Source organism: Acinonyx jubatus, chromosome A1 (genome assembly GCF_027475565.1).
Source record: "Acinonyx jubatus isolate Ajub_Pintada_27869175 chromosome A1, VMU_Ajub_asm_v1.0, whole genome shotgun sequence".
Taxonomy (NCBI): Eukaryota; Metazoa; Chordata; class Mammalia; order Carnivora; family Felidae; genus Acinonyx; species Acinonyx jubatus.
In genome coordinates this window covers 65,401,064-65,418,971 of record NC_069380.1, presented here as the reverse complement: position 1 = coordinate 65,418,971, position 17,908 = coordinate 65,401,064, and the positions used below count along the sequence as shown (strand labels likewise).

The 17,908-nt window shown below is 43.0% G+C and overlaps 1 non-coding gene across 1 annotated transcript; it reads left to right on the top strand.

Annotated features, from left to right (window-relative positions):
- The first annotated feature begins 8,919 nt into the window (after positions 1-8,919).
- TRNAF-GAA (transfer RNA phenylalanine (anticodon GAA)) lies at positions 8,920-8,992 on the top strand. The gene has a single exon. It is a non-coding gene; the product is annotated as a tRNA-Phe (tRNA).
- Positions 8,993-17,908: the final 8,916 nt, after the last annotated feature.

Genomic DNA, 17,908 nt, shown 5'->3' with positions numbered 1-17,908 from the left:
TCCCAGCAGCAGGAAGGGAGTTTTCTCTATCCCCCCCCTCCTGCAAAAGCCCAATGAGAGTCACAGCTCAGCCAACGAGAAGCTCCTATACTTCAAACTCCTGGTTTATTCCAATGGGCTTACAGTTTATAACAGCCCCTCCCAGCCTCCCCTCTTTCCTCTATAAAAGCGGTCTCTCTGTTCTCCAGAATTGCCTATGGTTTTGCCTCAGCAGGTTTCTTTCCCTGCTTTTCCCAATGAACCCATTTTTGCTGGTAAAAGAACTGGCAATTTTCTTTTTAAGGTTACATTTTGAATAATTGCTCTTTGATCTTTTCTTAGCTTTAATAGTATTTCTAATACTCTTGTGTTTATAGCTAAACTCATTATGTTCTAATTGACACACTCTTAAAAAGATGAGTTTTACCCAATGGTGGAAAACTTTCTCTTTTACCAATGTAATCTTTCTATCCTAACTGCAGAGAGTGGGAAGCCCCCTTTTCATCGTCTTGACTTAATTGGGTCAGTTTTAAGAAGCGAAAGGAATAATTCTAATTCATGGTCTCCCTCCCTTGGCTCTAAACTGATGGGAAACCCTTCAATCAAATATCCAATGGCAGTTCTACACTTTGCTTAGTCCCTCATCTATGGACTTGGAGTGAAAATCTCACTTAATGAAGATAGCTGTGAGCATTAACTATAGAGTTAGGAGAGGAGACAAAGCACATTTTCAGGTTAAAATGCTGAGCAAAATTTACGGAGTGGGGGGATAGTAAATAAAATAGGCCAAAGAAGCCCTTGAGAAATGTCATTCTATTTCCAGAAAATTTTAAAAGTTTGGTTAATGGTTCTGGAGTTCTGACCTTCACATTCGTTCTTTCTTTTTTTTTCTTTTTTCTTTTTTCTTTTTTTTTTTAATAGAATAAGCTTAGGTGAAAATATAAAGCAATTTTCTTTGCCCAGAAAAAAGCCTCCAATATACAATGTTCCTTTTAGGTATTTGCATGTTACGTATCAAGGGAAAACTCCATGTGCTAACGTTTAGAAAATACGCATTTCCCTTAAATTAATCTGCTACTTTGCAGGTATTCCTTTCGCCTTGGTAACGTTCTAAATAAGTATGCTACCTCCGACTTACTCAAATATTTCAGCTGTCATAAAAAAAGAATGGTGAACCACACAGCTAAAATAAAATCAGTTTAAAATTCTCAGGAGTTGAAATTATGGTTGCTTAAGTTAATGGACTAATCAAACCATAGTTTTAGATGATGTTTCCGCAATATTCTAATTACTACAATCTGATTTTCTTTAGTCATTGTGAAGGTCAAAACTGAAAGCCTGATTCAAAAAGGAAATTAAAAGTTAAGAATAAAAGACAAGGAAGACATTTTTATCCCCAACATATGTCATGATAGATTATTAAGTTGACCTTGTAAAGCTAAAGAAAAGATTTTGCTGTAAATCACATTGGAGTTGACTCTAAGATACGGAAACTGCATTCCACATTTTCTTGAAACAATATAATTTTCTTTAATTGTGTTATGTTTCTTTAAGAAAGGTGATTTGTTCTATATTAAATAAACAAAAAATAACATCTATGCATGTTTTGTTTTTTATGCCTTTGTAAGGCTTTCATGTGAGTAAAAGCAGAAGTAGGGGGAAAAATCCTTTGTCAGACCATATATACTGATTTGGTGATTCCAAAAATATAGTCCTTGTATACACAGAACAAACCTTAGCAACAGATGGACAAAGGGGCTACTTAGACTGATTATGGATTTTGGCAAAAGCTTCTCTAGTCTTACAAAATATATCTCTAAGTCACATTCTGACACTGAAAATTCCATTAATAAGGAACAAAACTCTTCAATCTTTGGTGAAAAATAGCATTGTATTTAGAAATTTCTAGGATCTGTAAGATAAGACTAATATTCATCTTTTTAAAACTGTTTATTATGAAAAATTTTGGACATATAGAAAATATAGAAAAAGTGAAAGAAATATTTCTCCTCCTGCCTTCAACAACTGTCAACACTTTGCTATATTGATTTTATTTGTGTGTGTTTGTGTGTGTGTGTGTGTGTGTGTTAACACATTAGAAAGTGAGACATCATGATGCTTTAACCCCAAATACTTCAGCATAAATCTCCAAAAAGAAACCATAGCATTTTCCTACATAATGGCAATATATCATTTCATACCTAAGAAAATTAACAGTTATTTCTTAATATACATATTTAAATTTCTCCATGTTTCTCTAAGAATTAACAGAATATGCACCCTCCCCCCCAAATGCGCCACTTAGGCATACATAAGGATTATTTTGAGCTGAAGGCAATTGAGAAGAAGCAGATACAAGAAAACTCTGCCTTCCCCGTTTGCCTAAAAGCCGGCATAAATTGGAAAAGATGCCCCCCTCCCTTCTTACCAGGAAGGACAGAAGGTAATCACCAAAGACGACAGTACATCCTGATCAGCCCACACATGGCGCCAGAGGAATCTATGTAACAAACTTTACTAACTGAACTTATCTGCCATCAGTTTCCCATACATTTACCTTCCCACAATTTGCTGCCCTAGAAACTTGATCTTTTCTCTTTGTCTTGTCACTACTCTACAAATTTATTGTTCGTTTGCTAAGATGCTGTGTAAGCCCAAGTTCTCACCGTCCCCCTGAGTTACTCATCACTGGGTACTCCCACGTGTGTGCCCACACAATGTGCAGGTTAATAAACCCGTGTTTGCCTTTCTCTTGTTAATCTGTCTTTTATTCGTCTAATCTCTAGGGCAAAATTCGGTGCTGAGTGAGGTCAAGAAGACCATGTGCCTCAAAACCTAATGTCCCCAAAGTACGTGTGGGTCGTAGGTTTAAACAAACCACAATGTTTTGATAAAGCTGGTTTGATATGGGACAAGCACAGTGCAGTGTGACAGCTCTGGCCTGGAATGAGTTGTAGTCTTAACTCTGCCACCAAATAACTATGAGATACTGGCAATCATTAACCGCTTTCATTGACTGACACATGGGGTAGAGGCCATTGTCCCAGCCGATCTGAGGTCGTTCTGTAAATATTACAGAAACACCGATGGGATTGAATGTCAGAAGTTACTTCTTGTGGAGACGAGGAACAACACTTTGATTTTATTTCTGGCATTCCTTATGGGGCAAGCAGGGAGGCATCAGTCATACCCCCTTATCCAATCATTCAATCCTTGCTCAGAGGACAACATGCACAGTTCGAAGAGGGCACTTCTGTCTGGTGAGACAGGTTCCTTCCTGCCCGTCCAGGAGGATTTGTACACTGGACTGTGAATGGGAAAACACCAAGCACGAGTGATGCAGAGAAGCCACAGCCCCTTCTAAATCACATGCAGCTCTATGTGTTGGGGAAACCTGGGTGTAGCCAACTTTTCCTCTTGCTAATGATGGGAGAAGGCCGGCTATCTGAGAGGTGGGATCTGACGTCAGGACCCCGCTTTCTGCCCTGTAATTTAGGACAGCCCTGGAAATGGTGCCCAGAGAGCTCCAACTGCTGGACGGAGGAGAGCCGATCTGGTCATTTTATACCACGATCTTGTGTATCTTCACTGGCACAAAGGAACAGACTGATTTATTTCTTGTGTCTGTTTTGTTTTGTTTTGTTTTTTGTTTAAATTATCAGAGGACTTAAGAAACTCCTGTGCTAAGTTTATTTTGTCTTATTTCTTTGGGTGAATAATCAGGCTTTACCCCTCAATTGCTGGATAGGTGTGGAGTGGGGAGATGGGGTAGGGATGCTGGTCCCCTTCATCAAGAAAGAGAGGCAAGCAATTAAGCTGACAGCACTTAAAAATCACCCATGTCTCTGAAACTCAAGCTCTAGAATCCAAGTTTTCTGGCCTTGAGGGCATTGTGCAAAATCCACATGGTTAGTTAGGCATTTGTTTGATGGATGTGGGAGGATTGGATTAGAACATATGAAAAGCTTGGTAGGTTGTTCTTGAGTATAATTTACTTGATTGTTTTTGGCCTGGTAAGTACACCCAGAGGCTTTATACTGATGTATGTGATTCAACAAAAACAAAAAACAATAAGGTCTTTATAGATTTGTGGTTTAATGGCTTTGAATAAATTAACTTCTTTTGGATCAATTCAGCACACTGATGATATTTACAATCTATTAACTTTTTTACACTTCTCCCCCAAGTTGCCACTTTAATATATAACTTTGGAGAAATGGCTTTATATCCCTCAAGCAAAAGTATTACTTTCTACACACAGGAACTTCAAAATGCATAGACATGCCCATAAAAAAAGCATCTACAAGAAAAAGCTGAGCCCTAACCCCAGATTCCAGTTTCAGATTTCGACTCTCATACCAATTTTTAATTGAAACAGGGACTTTCTTAAAAAAATATCCAGAGCATTTGGTGCAAACTAAAGAATATGCTCTACTGGTCCCCAGTCAGTTCAGCACCAGATTAATTGTGCAGCTAGTATGGACTGAATTGTGTTTCTTCAGCCCCAGTTCATATGTTGAATCCCTTTTCCCCACTGTGACTGTATTTGGAAATAGGGCTTTTAGGAGATAATTAAAGTAAAAAAGCTCATAGGGTAGGGTCCTCCTCTGATAGAATTGGTGGCTTTATAAGAAGAAGACAGAGAGAGGTCTTTCTATGCACGTGCAGCAAAGAAAGAACACGTGAGCATGCAGAGAGGGAAGGCTGACATCTGCAAGCCAGAAAGACAGCTCTCACCAGGACCCTATCTGGCTGCCACCTTGATCTTGGACTTCACAGCCTCCAAACTGTGAGAGAATACATTTCTGCACCCATCTATGGTGCTTTCTTGCGGCAGTCCAAGCGAAGCAAGACAGTAACCTTAACCAAATTATAATGTCTCTGGGCCTCAGTTTTCTGATACGTAAAAATCTGTGGATCAGGTTAAATTAATCCTAAATTCTCTTCCATCCCTAGCATTCTGATCTGTGATTCTAACTGAAATTGTCTGGCTCCACAAGAGCACCACATTTGTATTAACAAAAAAAATTTTAATGGAGTTTTCCAATTTTCAGAATAGTTAGTTACAAAACGGTACAGAGAAGTGCCATATATCTCTAACTCAGATTCACCAACTTTTAATATTTTTCTCCATATACGTTTTCATATTCTCTCTCTGTATTTGTACACCTATTATTTATTTATTTTGCTGAACCACTTGAGGGTAGATTGCAGATATACCTCTTTATCCCTTTAGAGTTCAGGATGTATTCTCTAAAAACATGCATATTTTCTTACCTATGGTTCCCAACTCTAGGAAATTTAACACTGATAATAACACTTCTATGTAATCTACAGCTCATGTTCCAATGGTTCTTCAATGGTTCTGTTAATATCCCTTAAAGCATTTTCCCCTTCCAGCTGGGAATCCATCTGGGATCACCTACTGCTCCTTATCACACTGTTCTCATGTCTCCTTCTCCCCCTTCATCTGGAACAGTTCCTTTGGCTTGTCTTTCTTTTCGTGAGTGTAAGAGTTTTGTAAAGAATACAGGCCATTTACTAGAATGACCTTTATTTTGGATTCGTTCAATGTTGCCTCGTGATTAAGGTCAGGTTCTGCATTCCTGGTCGGACCACTATATAACGGATGTTGTATCCTTTCCAGAGAATCACATCAGGCAGCACGTGATATCTGAATGTCATTCATTGGTGATATTAATCTTTATGACTAGATCAAGGTGTTGTCCCATTTCTTCACCATTTATTTATATGGTTTCTATTTTTCTCCTTGCAACTATTATGCAATCTGTAGAGAGACACTTTGAGGCCATACAATGGTCCGACAGGCTTAGTAGTATCCACTCACGGTTCTTGACTGAGCCAGTCGTTACTATGATGCTTAGAAAATGGTGACGTCCATTGCCACCACTCCATCCACTTTAATCAGTTCGCACAAGTCACTTACCTGTAAACCAGAACCCTCAGTCCCCTCCCCTCTACTATTGTACTCATGGATTTTTATTTTATCCAAAAGGTAAATAATCTATTACTCTCCTTATTTATTTTGATGCTCTCATTGTATCAGATTTGGCCAGCGGGAGCCCCTTCAAACTGGCTCCTATGTCCTTTGGATACACTTCCATCTTTTTAACACTTTTGAGAAATGTTGATCCAAATCAGAGGCAAATCAAAATAAGTGCTTTTTTTGTGTGTGTGTGCTGTGGGGCCCTAGGAACGAAGCTAAGGACACATTATCAACTGACAGGAGCTCAAAAATGTATTAGATGTTGTAACTATGTACAACATATTCTCTTTAGTTGTATTATTCTTAGGTTTTCCAGTTAGTTGTAGTAATTAGTTTTCATAGTTATCATAGGTAATGAGACTGGATTGTCAAAATCCTAGGGCTAATTTGGAAGACAGGACTGCAGCCTACGCAAAGCTTCTTTTCAACATGGAGGTTTCTTCAACATCTTATCTTCATTTGAATGCCAACATCTTTATCATTTGTCCCTTACTGTGATGCGTGTGCACAGGTTTACACTTCACATTAGCTCTTGGCACTTGGTATCTGTGGAAGTTCTGACGGTTCTTCTCGCCTCTGCAATCTTGCTGAACAAAGCCAGATTTTCTCCCAAACTCGGTAATAATTGTCATTACTGCTATCAACACTAAGGCACTAGGCTGGAGGTTTTCAAACTTTCATAATATTCTTAGTGTCGCAGTAATTTTTTCCAATGCTCCCATGACAAAAGAAATGCTGAACAGTTCCTTTTATTAACCGTTCAGGCCCAAATAACTTAGTAAGTGTTTATGTCCACAAGCTTTGTAATTGTTTGGAAAAATTATATACAGAAGTTGAAAGAAAGTTGTATGTTTATTTCATCTGTAAAGAGCCATCACTACTTACCTGTGGGGTGTGTGCACCTGTTGGGTAGGGCACAATTTCTCAAGCCTTGAAGCAGCTTGGACATAACCATTTTTATTTCCTTTAACACATTTATTGTCACGGGCAATTGCTTTTTATCAGAACTGCTAAAAACCTAGCTTTGCAAAGTGATGTTGTCACTGAAAGCGATGTAGACTGATCTATTGCTGAAACTATGAGCTATTGAGTAGCTCGTGCGGTGTCCCAAAGATGTCCAGTTATCACTGTGTTTCCCTCAAAAGTGTAAAATATCCCGCACTACAGTACTGCAGGGTGCTTTGCCGCACAGTTGGGAAACTGTGACACTAAGCCCTGGAAACTTCCAGTTCCCTTGGTAAAACAGCGACAACAAATACTGAGCCGATGTTAAAAATCGTGTCACTAATGGTGTAACCAGTAGAGTTCGTTATGTAGTACCAAGCTGTGGCCCTTTTGCACACTTGATAAATTGGGGGATCACATTGTTTATTTTTCCAGGCGCTGGAGACTTTTAAAGAGTGAAAGAGGTACTAACTAACCATGACAAGGTTCTGGGACAACAGGTGCAAACAAGGACTGTGCTGGGCAAGCCGAGCTGTGCGGCCACCCAGTTCATCCTGACATGCATCACAACACTTAATATTCTGAGATGCGTCTTCACTCAACAAATGATCACCGCTACAACGTAGTTTCCATGATCGTGTAATTTGCGGAAGGATCTTATCGCATGGCATGGTGAAAACGTGAAATTTGATTGTTGTGCTCTTCTCTGTCCTATCCTTTTTCCTCCATCTCCCCTTAGACGCTGGACCTTCTTTCTCCACCCCCCCCCCCCCATCCCATCAACACTTACCTGCCACTTTCCTAGCCACCCAGGTTCAAGCCTTCACCTGTAATGTGCTGAAGAGAATGTGAAAGGTACCTACATTCATGGCACAAGAAAGCCCGTAAAAAATATTCTCTTTTCTCGTCTCTTTCTGTACGATCTGCACCAGGCAGGTGCTCCGAATTTCTTCTTCTTCCACTCTAAGCCCCACAAAGCCCTCACAGATCAACGTCCAACCCCAAGGTCTTTTGAGTCTCTTTTTCCTCCTTAGCTACAAGGTCTTTTAAATCTCAAGCTCTTCTCTTAGCTGCATTCGACACAACAAAGGAACTCAGAAAGCGACTCTGCACCTTAGAGATTACAAACGCTTCCAATATTCAATCTTTCATCCTTTTTTTCTTTCACGTTCGAATGCACTCATCCATGCATCTCTCAAGATTGCCTGTGAAGGTTCCACCTAATTTCAGAGCTCTAAAGGGCGGGCCAAAAGGGCGGTACGGTAATCATTAGGGCTTTTAGAAAATCACGAATTAATCGGAAAGAAAAAGTATATAAAACAATAGGATGTTTGGGCTTTGCAGAATGTCTGCGCCTGGCACGTAGCGGACGCCTCGGAAACATTTGTCTACGGGTGTAGGAGTAGCATTGATACTGGAAAATCGTCCCTAATGAGCTCGCCGAGCTCTTACGGAGCGCCCTCGGTGTGCCAGGCAGACTCCGTGCAGAGTGGTGGTATGTTCCCGGGGCATTCGGAGGGTCGCAGGGAGGCTCAATCCTGCCTCCAGGCCCTTGTCCGCTCCTTCATCTCCGTGGTGACACACGTGTGCGATCACAGGCCGGCGCGGATCGGCGGGAAGGGTCTGCCTCGCGGGGCCAGGAGGCTCCCCGCGGACGGCGGGGACGAGCTGGGGGGACGAGCTGGGGGGACGAGCCCGCCCAGGGAGGCGCGGAGGAGCCGCGAGGCCCGGACCCCCGGACTGCGTCCCGGGCAGCTGGCGCTCCGGCGCGCTCGGCGGCCCCGCGGCTGATAATTGAGTCAGAAATGCCGGTTACGTTGAAGAAAGTAAGGTTTACGCGGCTTAGGCTGGTAAAGAGCAGAGCGGAGTTCTGACGCAAGGGTTTAATTGACCGGGAAGGAACACTCTTCAGCAGTGACTGAGAACAGACGGAAGGGGCGGACGCAAATAGTTCAGTGATAGTCTACTTTAAAGAGAACTGAAGGGGCGCCGAAATAGCTCAGTTGGGAGAGCGTTAGACTGAAGATCTAAAGGTCCCTGGTTCGATCCCGGGTTTCGGCAGCGCTCTCTTTTTAGTCCCTAAAGGAATCAAATTTCCAACGAATCCCTTGCCCTGAGTAACCTGGTTCATTAATGCCAGCCCACTGGAGAACGAGGACTTGAAGGATAAGCGAGCGTGGAACGGAAACAGCCAATCTTAGCGCCCCCTACCCCGAGACGGCGGCCGCCCCGCACCGCCACTTCCGGGGCGCCTTCCTGGCCGGCAGCCGAGGCTCTGCTGCGCATGCGCGATGCGGGGCCTGGCGGCAGGGCGGCCCACTCCCCACCCGAGTCCCGCAGCTCCCGGCGCCCGGCGCGCCACCGGTGACCCGAGGGTGCTGCTCCGAGAAAGCGCTCCGTCTGCCTCCCGGGGAACGAAAGACAACTTCACCTCAAGCTAAATTCCCCGAGTATCCCAACTTGAAAAGCCAGACCCTGCTGTGCGCTCAAGTGGCCCCGGTCGGGCGTTGCCCGTAGGGGAACCGGGCGGCTCCGTATCTCCGGGTAGAGGCGCACTCAGGACCGCTCCGAGGGCATAACCCTGAGTTACTTGCCAAACGTGGAAGAGCGCGGCAGCATCACAGCTCTGTAAAATCGATCTTGCACCTGAGCAACTTTATTTCGAGTGTAGGCCAGTGGTTCTCAAAGTGTGGTCCCCGGAACAGCAGCAAGGGCTTCAAATGCCAATTCTGGGTCCCACCTCCGACCTACAGTATCAGAAACTGGTTTCCAGCTCTAGGTGTCTTAAGCAGCCCTGCGAGTGAGATTCGGAGGCAGCTAAAGTTTGAGGATCCACTTATCTAGAAATTCCTTTGTATTTCCAAAAGGGCCCTTTCCTAAGACTGTTTTTGTGAACAAACCTTTTCCTTTTGCTGCCTCTTACCTGCGAGTCTGAAATAAAACTTTGTCACGTGCTCGAAATACACCTTTTTCCGAGAGGTTTTGCTTTCACAGTGAGTGTGTGCGTTCCGGGTGTGATCAACTCTCCTAGCTACCCGGGGGAGCCCACTCCCCAGCGCTAATCTAGGTGGTGTGGCCTAAAAAAAAAAAAAAAAAGGAGGCCCATAGAATCCCTCCGATTCTATGTTGTGTGGCTCCTGGGAGCTGAGCCAGGACCCAGGGGGAGCAGGCGCAAGGATGTAGATTTGAATTAAAGAAGGAAGAAATTTCAATTTGTTCAAGGCTCTAGAAAAGGAATGTGTAGTTCAGCAGGGTGGTGAGTTGCGGATCAGCACATGACAGACAGCTTGTGGGACTTATGTAGTAGTTCTTGCAGATCTTGTTCTGCTGGGTCGACAGGGTACTTCGCCTTTATGAAGTACTGTGTGCTCTCAGGTTATTCATTCATTCATCAGTTGAGCATTAATTATTGACCTCCCACTGTGGGCCAGAAATTATTACATCTTCATGATTACCTAATAAAAAATGCATCATTATCTTCACTTTACACGTAACAGTCCTTGTAGGATGGTAAAGATTAAACCTAATATATGTCAGGCATGTAACATCTGCCACCTCTTAAATGATACTGTACCTGAATACTTGTTGGGATGTTTGGTTAAGACGGGTGCTTAAAAATGAGGGTTAGTTAGAGGAAGAAACCAAAGGCCTTTGCTGGCTAATCTAAAAGGCTCTATGGGGAAGATGGCATTGGTTGGGGCTGCAGAGGAAGATTTCTTGGATGCGGGAGAGCAAACTGGGGTACGAGCAGCTCTCCATGTGTTTAAATGCAAGGGGAATGGTGTGGGCACTAAAGGTGAGACAGGCGGTTTTCAGACTACCCTGTAGGGCAGACACTAAGATCGGGTATTTGCTACTGGACATTTGGTATTGGGGGAGGTGAGAGGCACACATCAGGTTAGAAGTCTGCAGAGGGAAAGGTAAAAGGGGACAGTTGGGCAGGCCCCCACTGGGACATGGTTGTAAAGGGTTTTGCTGGCCTCGCGGGAGGGAGGAATGGACGTGAAAAGATAAGCAGCATTTAAAAAATGTGATGCATGTATATGTTTTAAAATAATTATATAATATGTATATACCTTTTTTTTTTTTTTTTTTTTACCTTAAGAATTAAAGTCTTGAGTTGTAATCTGATCATTCTTAGTGCCTTTCATTGACGAGTGAAGTGCTCTGATAGATATCAAACACTGTCACTTCCTGGAGTGAAGGCTGAGAAAGACTGAACATGACTTGTCTCTTAGGGAGCCCCCTGACACCGGGGACAGCTCTTTCTAACGGAGGAGGGGGTGAAGGGTCAGCCCTTACCTCAGGAAAGAAATACTTTCAATGGAAAGAATGTGGTCAACATCGCACATTTATCAGTGAGTTCTCAGCCCAGTCCTCTCCCGGCAGCGAAAAGGTCATGGAGGTGTGCTCGTGCTCCAGGTTGGTCATCCAGTGTGGAAGGGAAAAGGCATCTTCTCAAATTCCCTTGATAAGTTTTTAGAAAGAAACTTGGGTCATCTGGCTCTTGTGACAAATTTCTAAGGGACACACAAGCGCTGTGCTACGTGACTGTTTATTTCTTAATTACTCTCGGTGCTACATTCATTTTAGGCCAGCATTAAGATATGGTAAAGGTGTTATAATTGTTCTATATACTAAAACGAGATGAGCATCTGCTAATTCATTGGGACCTTTTGTGTAATCAATATGGAAATACGTCCATGCCCGTTTTATTAGTCTTGGGTTATATGTCTATTTTAAATGTGTAGTGGCTTGTAGCTTTTTAGTTTTGTGTTATATTCGTTGTTATAGCTTGGATTTGTACGACGTTGAGCCGTGGTCAGAAATACAACTCCTTGTTTGGATTTCCCTCAGATTCCAGATTCCAGGAATGTATGGCCCCTACAGGATAATCCTTAATATGTGGTGTCAGAATGGATTACCTTGTGTAAGTGTAGCTCATCTATCTAGCTGAAATCTTGGAGTGTCGCTTGCAGTTCTAGCTGTTGGAGCCTGGGAATGAAGGAGAACAGTTTGAGCAAAGGCAAGGGTCTTCTTCATAACAGACAGCCAAGTCACATATTACTTCTGTAAATTCCAATTTCCATATAATGGGTTGTCTTAAAGTCAGGTGCACAAATATATGTCTATTCATTGCCTTAAATATATCCTACAGTGCATTTTGAGCAACCTCTCTTCCTATATACTCGTCGACTCTCTATCGAGAATATACAGAGTCACCATTTCTGGAGTGCTTCTCACATGCCAGGAATTCTAATGAGCATGTTTCATACATAATCCCACTAAACTTGTCAACAACTCTATCAGGTAGGAGGCATAGTTGAATATAAGGGGGGGGGGGGGAAGCTACGTAGGTGTGCTCTTGCGAAAAGCCGGCGTAATTCCGAGATCTATTAAAATGAAATATGAGCCCTAAAAATAAAGGAGTAGTTCATTTACACACTGCATTAGTGAGATTCCTGTGAGAGCATTTGGCTCAGTTTTGATTAACTCGGTTTAAGAAGGAAGGGTTAACAAAGAACAAAAACATGGTTAAGGAAGAGGCGATTTATTTTAAAGACAACAACACAAGGATATGAAATAGACTTGCTAAGATAAAAGAAAACTAAGGGTCACTTGATTCCAGTCTTCAAATTATTGTTTTGCAGGAGGGTATGAATTCTAGGGAGATGCTACAAGAAGAATGGGTTTAGATGAAAGCAGGAGAGATAAACGGAGGAGCTGTGATAAGATACTTAGCCTATTTTGTGATAGAAAATGGTCTGACCAAGATAGGAGAAACTGGAGAGTTGCTTTTGAATAGATTTATCGGTGTTTAAGAGGACCGCTAGTCAACTTTTGGGGTGTAGGGGAGGAAAAACACTTTTGATCACTACCGTCTTAGCTTCTCAGCAGGGGCCTTAGAAATAAGACTGACAAAAGACGGATTAACAAGAAAAAACAACAAAGCAAACAGAAGATTATTAACCTGTGCATTGTGCATACATGTGGGAGTACCCAGTGATGAGTAGCTCAAAGGGGTGGTGAGAACTTGGTCCTCTATAGCATCTTAACAAAAGAACAGTAAGTCTGTACAGAAGTGACAAGACCAAGGAAAAAGACTAAGTTTCCTGGCTGGCAAATGGTGGGAAGGCAAAAAAATGGGAAACTAATGGCAGATAGGCTAGTTAGTAAAATTTGCTACATAGATTCCTCTGGCGCCATTTATAGGCTGATCAGGGTGTATTGTTGTCTTTGATGATTAACTTCTGTCCTTCCTGGTAGGAGATGGGGGAGCTGGTAAAGGACACATCTTTATGTTCTGCTTTTAGGCAAACGGGGAAGGGCAGACAGCTTCTTGTCAATTACCTTCAGAGTCAAAATAATTTTCATGCTAAAGTGGTATGTTTGGGGTGGCATCTTCATAACCCATCGGACACTTTAAAAAGATCGGAGTTGTGGTTTCTTTGTAAGTACTGCTGCTGACAGTTCAGGAAGGAAGCAGATGGGGCAGCATGGTGTCAGCTGAAAGAAAGCCAACGTCAAAGTAGGTTTGTAAATGCTTTTATTCGTTGTCCTGCCGAGAACGACAGCCCAGGAGACAGTCTTTCAGATCGCTCTGAGGCACTGTTCTGAGGCTGGTTAGCTACAGGTGATGACATATACAAAAAAGGGAAAGGGTCTGCATGCTTGTAAGCAGCTCTCCAAATAGCTGTGCATCAGAAGGTGTAATCTGTTTGGTTGTAAAAATTCAGGTTTCTGATTTCCACAGGGACATGGGAAAGTCCCTCGGGTCAACTTAATACATTGTTTCTATTGTATCCGGTTGGTCAAAAATACTGCCTGCAGGCCTCTGCTTAACTGGTTTTCCAGTTCTTATTTTGACCTCTCCTTGAGGTCGTGTGAGATGGTCACAGGGGGCTGACATTAGTCACTTGTACAGTTTTAGTGCACAATGGGGTGCGGACATTGCAGGCAGGGACCATAACGATGATGGTGGTCTCAGAGAGATGGATCCTATTATCTCTTAATGCTAAGTATGTCTAAAAACAATATGACATTTGTCCCTGCCTCTGCGATGAGTTAGTGTGCATGAGAAATCATGCACTGTAGTCAGACAAAAATTTTTAAAAAGTACTTTGCATCCTGAGATAAACCAAGACGGTCTTCCAGGGGATCCGTCTGTCTGCTTGGAATCCCCATAATAAATGAAACCATAGCTGTCCCTGAAAGTTATGGACCGCATCAAAGATAATTTTATCTATGACAGTTTCAATGTTGACACCTGAAGACATGTGGTGACCTTTGTAGATAAAATACTGTGACAAAATCTGTTTTCCCGCCATGAACAGACTAAATGTAAACTTGGTAACACGGCTTGTCTGGCAATTAAAAAAAAGTGTTTATTTATTTATTTTAAGAGAGAGAGTGAGAGCACAAGCAGGGGAAAGAGAAGAGAGAGAGGAGAGAGAGAATCCCAGGCAAGCTCTGTGCTGCAGCGGGGGTTGAGCCTAAGAACCATGAGATTACGACTGAGCCAAAACCAAGAGTGGTCACTTAACTGAGTGGGCCATCCAGGGTCCTGATTTTTTTTTTTTATTTCAGTTTTTTGCTTGCTTTTGTTTTGTTTTTGAATGTTTATTCATTTTTGAGAGAGAGAGAGAGAGAGAGGGAGGGAGTGAGCAGAGGAGGGGCAGAGAGAGCGAGGGAGACACAGAATCTGAAGCAGGCTCCAGGCTCCGAGCTGTGAGCACAGAGCATGATGCGAGGGCTCAAACGCATGAACTGTGACATCGTGACCTGAGCCGAGGTCAGACGCTTAGCTGAGTCACCCAGGCGCCCCAACTTCTGTTTTGTTTTTCAGCTACTCTTTTTAAAACTTGGGCTCCCTCATTAAACTTCTTTGCAAGTGAACTACTTTCTTTCTTTTGTTTCCTAAATAACTTTCTCAGAGCAACTGTCTGCTTAAATATGAACTCAGTGTCAGGAAGATAAAAATTGGGGGCGTTTGATAGAGTTTCAGGCAAATTGAAACACGTGGAGACGCATGTTTGAGGTGCTGGCTGCCTGTGGTGAGAATTCAGGAAGGAAGTTTGCCATCGCATTCTTGGTGGCCTCGAACGAAGGTGACAGGCACGTAAAGGGGAATGTGAGGCTCGTCTCCTTTTTATCGCTGAGCCTAGTTCCCGTCTGAGACCAGCACTGTTAGTAACTTCTCGTGTATCCTGCAGTAACTAATTTTTGTATAGACGAGCACGTGCACATGTATTTCCTTTTACACAAGCAGTATCGATGCACACGCTGTTGTAAAGCTTTTAAAGGGACGCAATACCTCTTCTTTTTTCTTTCTTTCTTTTTCTCCTAGCCAGTTGTAAACCTGAGCTGAACTTTTAAACCATATTTACTGTCCCGTGAAGCATTCAGAGATCATCTCACCCAAGAGCAATGGTGTTTACATTCCCTAACTGAAGTTCCAAAGATATGATTGTAAAAGGACTTTAATATTAAAGCCATAAACTGTGTCTAAATTCGAATGGTCTGATCTCTTATTTTAGGAACAATAATTAACATAAAAATTTGGTTTTATTCTTTTTGTAAAATGAAGCCTTGATTTTGTTGAGTAGGTTAAGCTATTGGTCAGGGAGGGATGGAGGACAGGTCTACAGCGGCATGGAAACATTTTGCTTTTAAGCATTTCTTATGTCAAGTTGGTAAATTGCTCAGGAAAAAAATACAATCAGATATTTGTCTATTCCACACCATGTTCCTCTAGTGTCTCCTCAAATTCATATCCATCTTTCAAATTCTCTCTCAAGTATTGCTTCTGCACAGAACCTCTTCCACAGTTTAAGCTTTTCTGGACCTCTCCCATTTTGACCTCCCAGAAAGCTCACTGTCTACTGTACCCTGGGCATGTGACTCTGTCCCGGCCTGCACTTTTCTGTTTGGAAGGTGTGTTCGCTTCCTTATGGCAAAATGCTACCTGCTCAAAACGGTGGCTTTGACTTCAGGAAGAGATACTTGAGCATTTCCATGTTCCAGCAAGAAAATGCTATTATCAAATAGCAGTGGGGACTGAAAGAGGTCATGTGACCTGGAATGGCTGTAGGGCATGCACTGGTCACCCTACAAGGCGGGGTGGCGCTGGGCTCACAGAACCGGAGGAAGAGGTCAAGAGCAACAGAGAAGAAGCCAGGCAGGCTGCGTGGAGTAGGACAGTCACATCCCCTCTCCCGCGATGGTGGGGGTGAGGGTAGGAAGCAGACGCACAGCGCTGACAATTGATCTAGCAGGCTATAGCGGGAATCCTCAGAAAAGGGCTTTTATTTTAGGCACAGAGAGAAGCTTCCAGACAGCCTGAACACAACTTCATTCCTTTTAAATCTGAGTTAGCTGCATGCGTGGTGGGCAATGGTGGGCCCGTTACCCTCAGCCAAACTGGCGGAAGTATTCGAGTTGGGGCTCATCGCAGCAGTCTGTTGTTCATAGCCTTGAACTCTCACATTGTGAAAACAGACGGATGGTACACCAAAACTATGTTTTTTTTCCGACTGCAGTGGATGAAGAGGAGGAAGTGTGTCGCAGCAGGAGTTAGAGGAGAAGCCAAATGAAACCAAGTGGCCTCTGTCGCCACCATGGCGTGTATACACCTGGCATGGGGAACGGTGCAGACGCCGGCCCCTGGCGGCAGGTACCTGAGCTCGGGCTCCACCTGTTGGCTGAGTACTGTTCCCACGTTCCCTAACCCTGCTCGGTTTCAGTTTCTCCATCTACAAAATAGGAAAAAAGTAAATGGCTTCTTTTCTTTTTCTTTCAGAATTAAAAAAAAAAATTAAATAAAAAAATGGCTTATTTTCTAGCGCTATGGTGAAAAGTAAGCCAGCCGGGTAGGACAAGTGCTCAGTGCGCAGCGCTGGGCACACCGCGTGGGCAGGAAGGCCCCTGCACGCCCGGGTCGCCGCAGGAAGCTCTGTCAGCATCAGCTTCGCCTGAATCCCCAGGAGGGTTTAGACGCTGCATCTTCCTGTACGTCCCACACCTTGTCCATGGAGCTGTGTAGGTAATATTTTATTGAATTCCCCTGGTCTTTTCCCCTGACTGGCTACTGTTACTTCCTGAGACCTTGATCTGTGTTCATGGCAGAGAGCTCTGAACAGGTGCTCAATGCCTATTTAGTCAACAAATAATAATCCATCTCCTCCCTTCACATCCCCCAAAGATGGCTCATTAACATGTCATGGCCCCAGGCTGTATTCGTCTATGTTATATTCCCTAACAAGAGAATGAACTCTTTTGAGGGCCGAGACTGAGGTTTTTTACTCCTTTTCTATGCCTTTCCATCACTTAGCCCTGTGCCAGAAACCTTTTATGTTCTCAAGAAATACTTCTTGACATCTATTGATTTGACAATATGGCAACTCTCTCAGAAAGACCAAAAAGGTGGTGTGGTTAATCTAAGCTTGTGGATGATTTTCAGTGTTTTTGTTGGTTTGTTTGTTTGTTTATCTGTATTTTACAAAACTTCTCACTTGCATAATTTAAAAAACAAGGCGCCAAAAGGTTCTAACCCTTCAACAAAGCAGAACAGGAGAGCAGGGAGCTGGGCTGCTTTGTTAGTGTTCCAAAATGAGCATGGCTTGTCTCCATCTGACAGAGACAAGTTGAGGCATTTTGGAGAACAGGATCTGTGAGAGCACTAACCCAGGTTAATTTAGGTCACAAACCCGTGAGCTAGGGCCGCAGTCACACATTACATGGTGTCATTACCTGTAATGACATTCAATAAATGTCTTAGTAACAACAACAGTAACATTCCGTCTATCTTTCAAGTTACTTAAGATGTTCTGACTGCTATGTTTAAACGTAAGATTCAACTAACTTTCTAGATAAACATGTTTTGAAAACCTTCCAGGTGTAACTGAGAGAGTAAGCACTAAAGAAAGGTTTTGTGTTCAGAGAGATATGAAGAAACCAAACAGGCCAACACAAACAGAA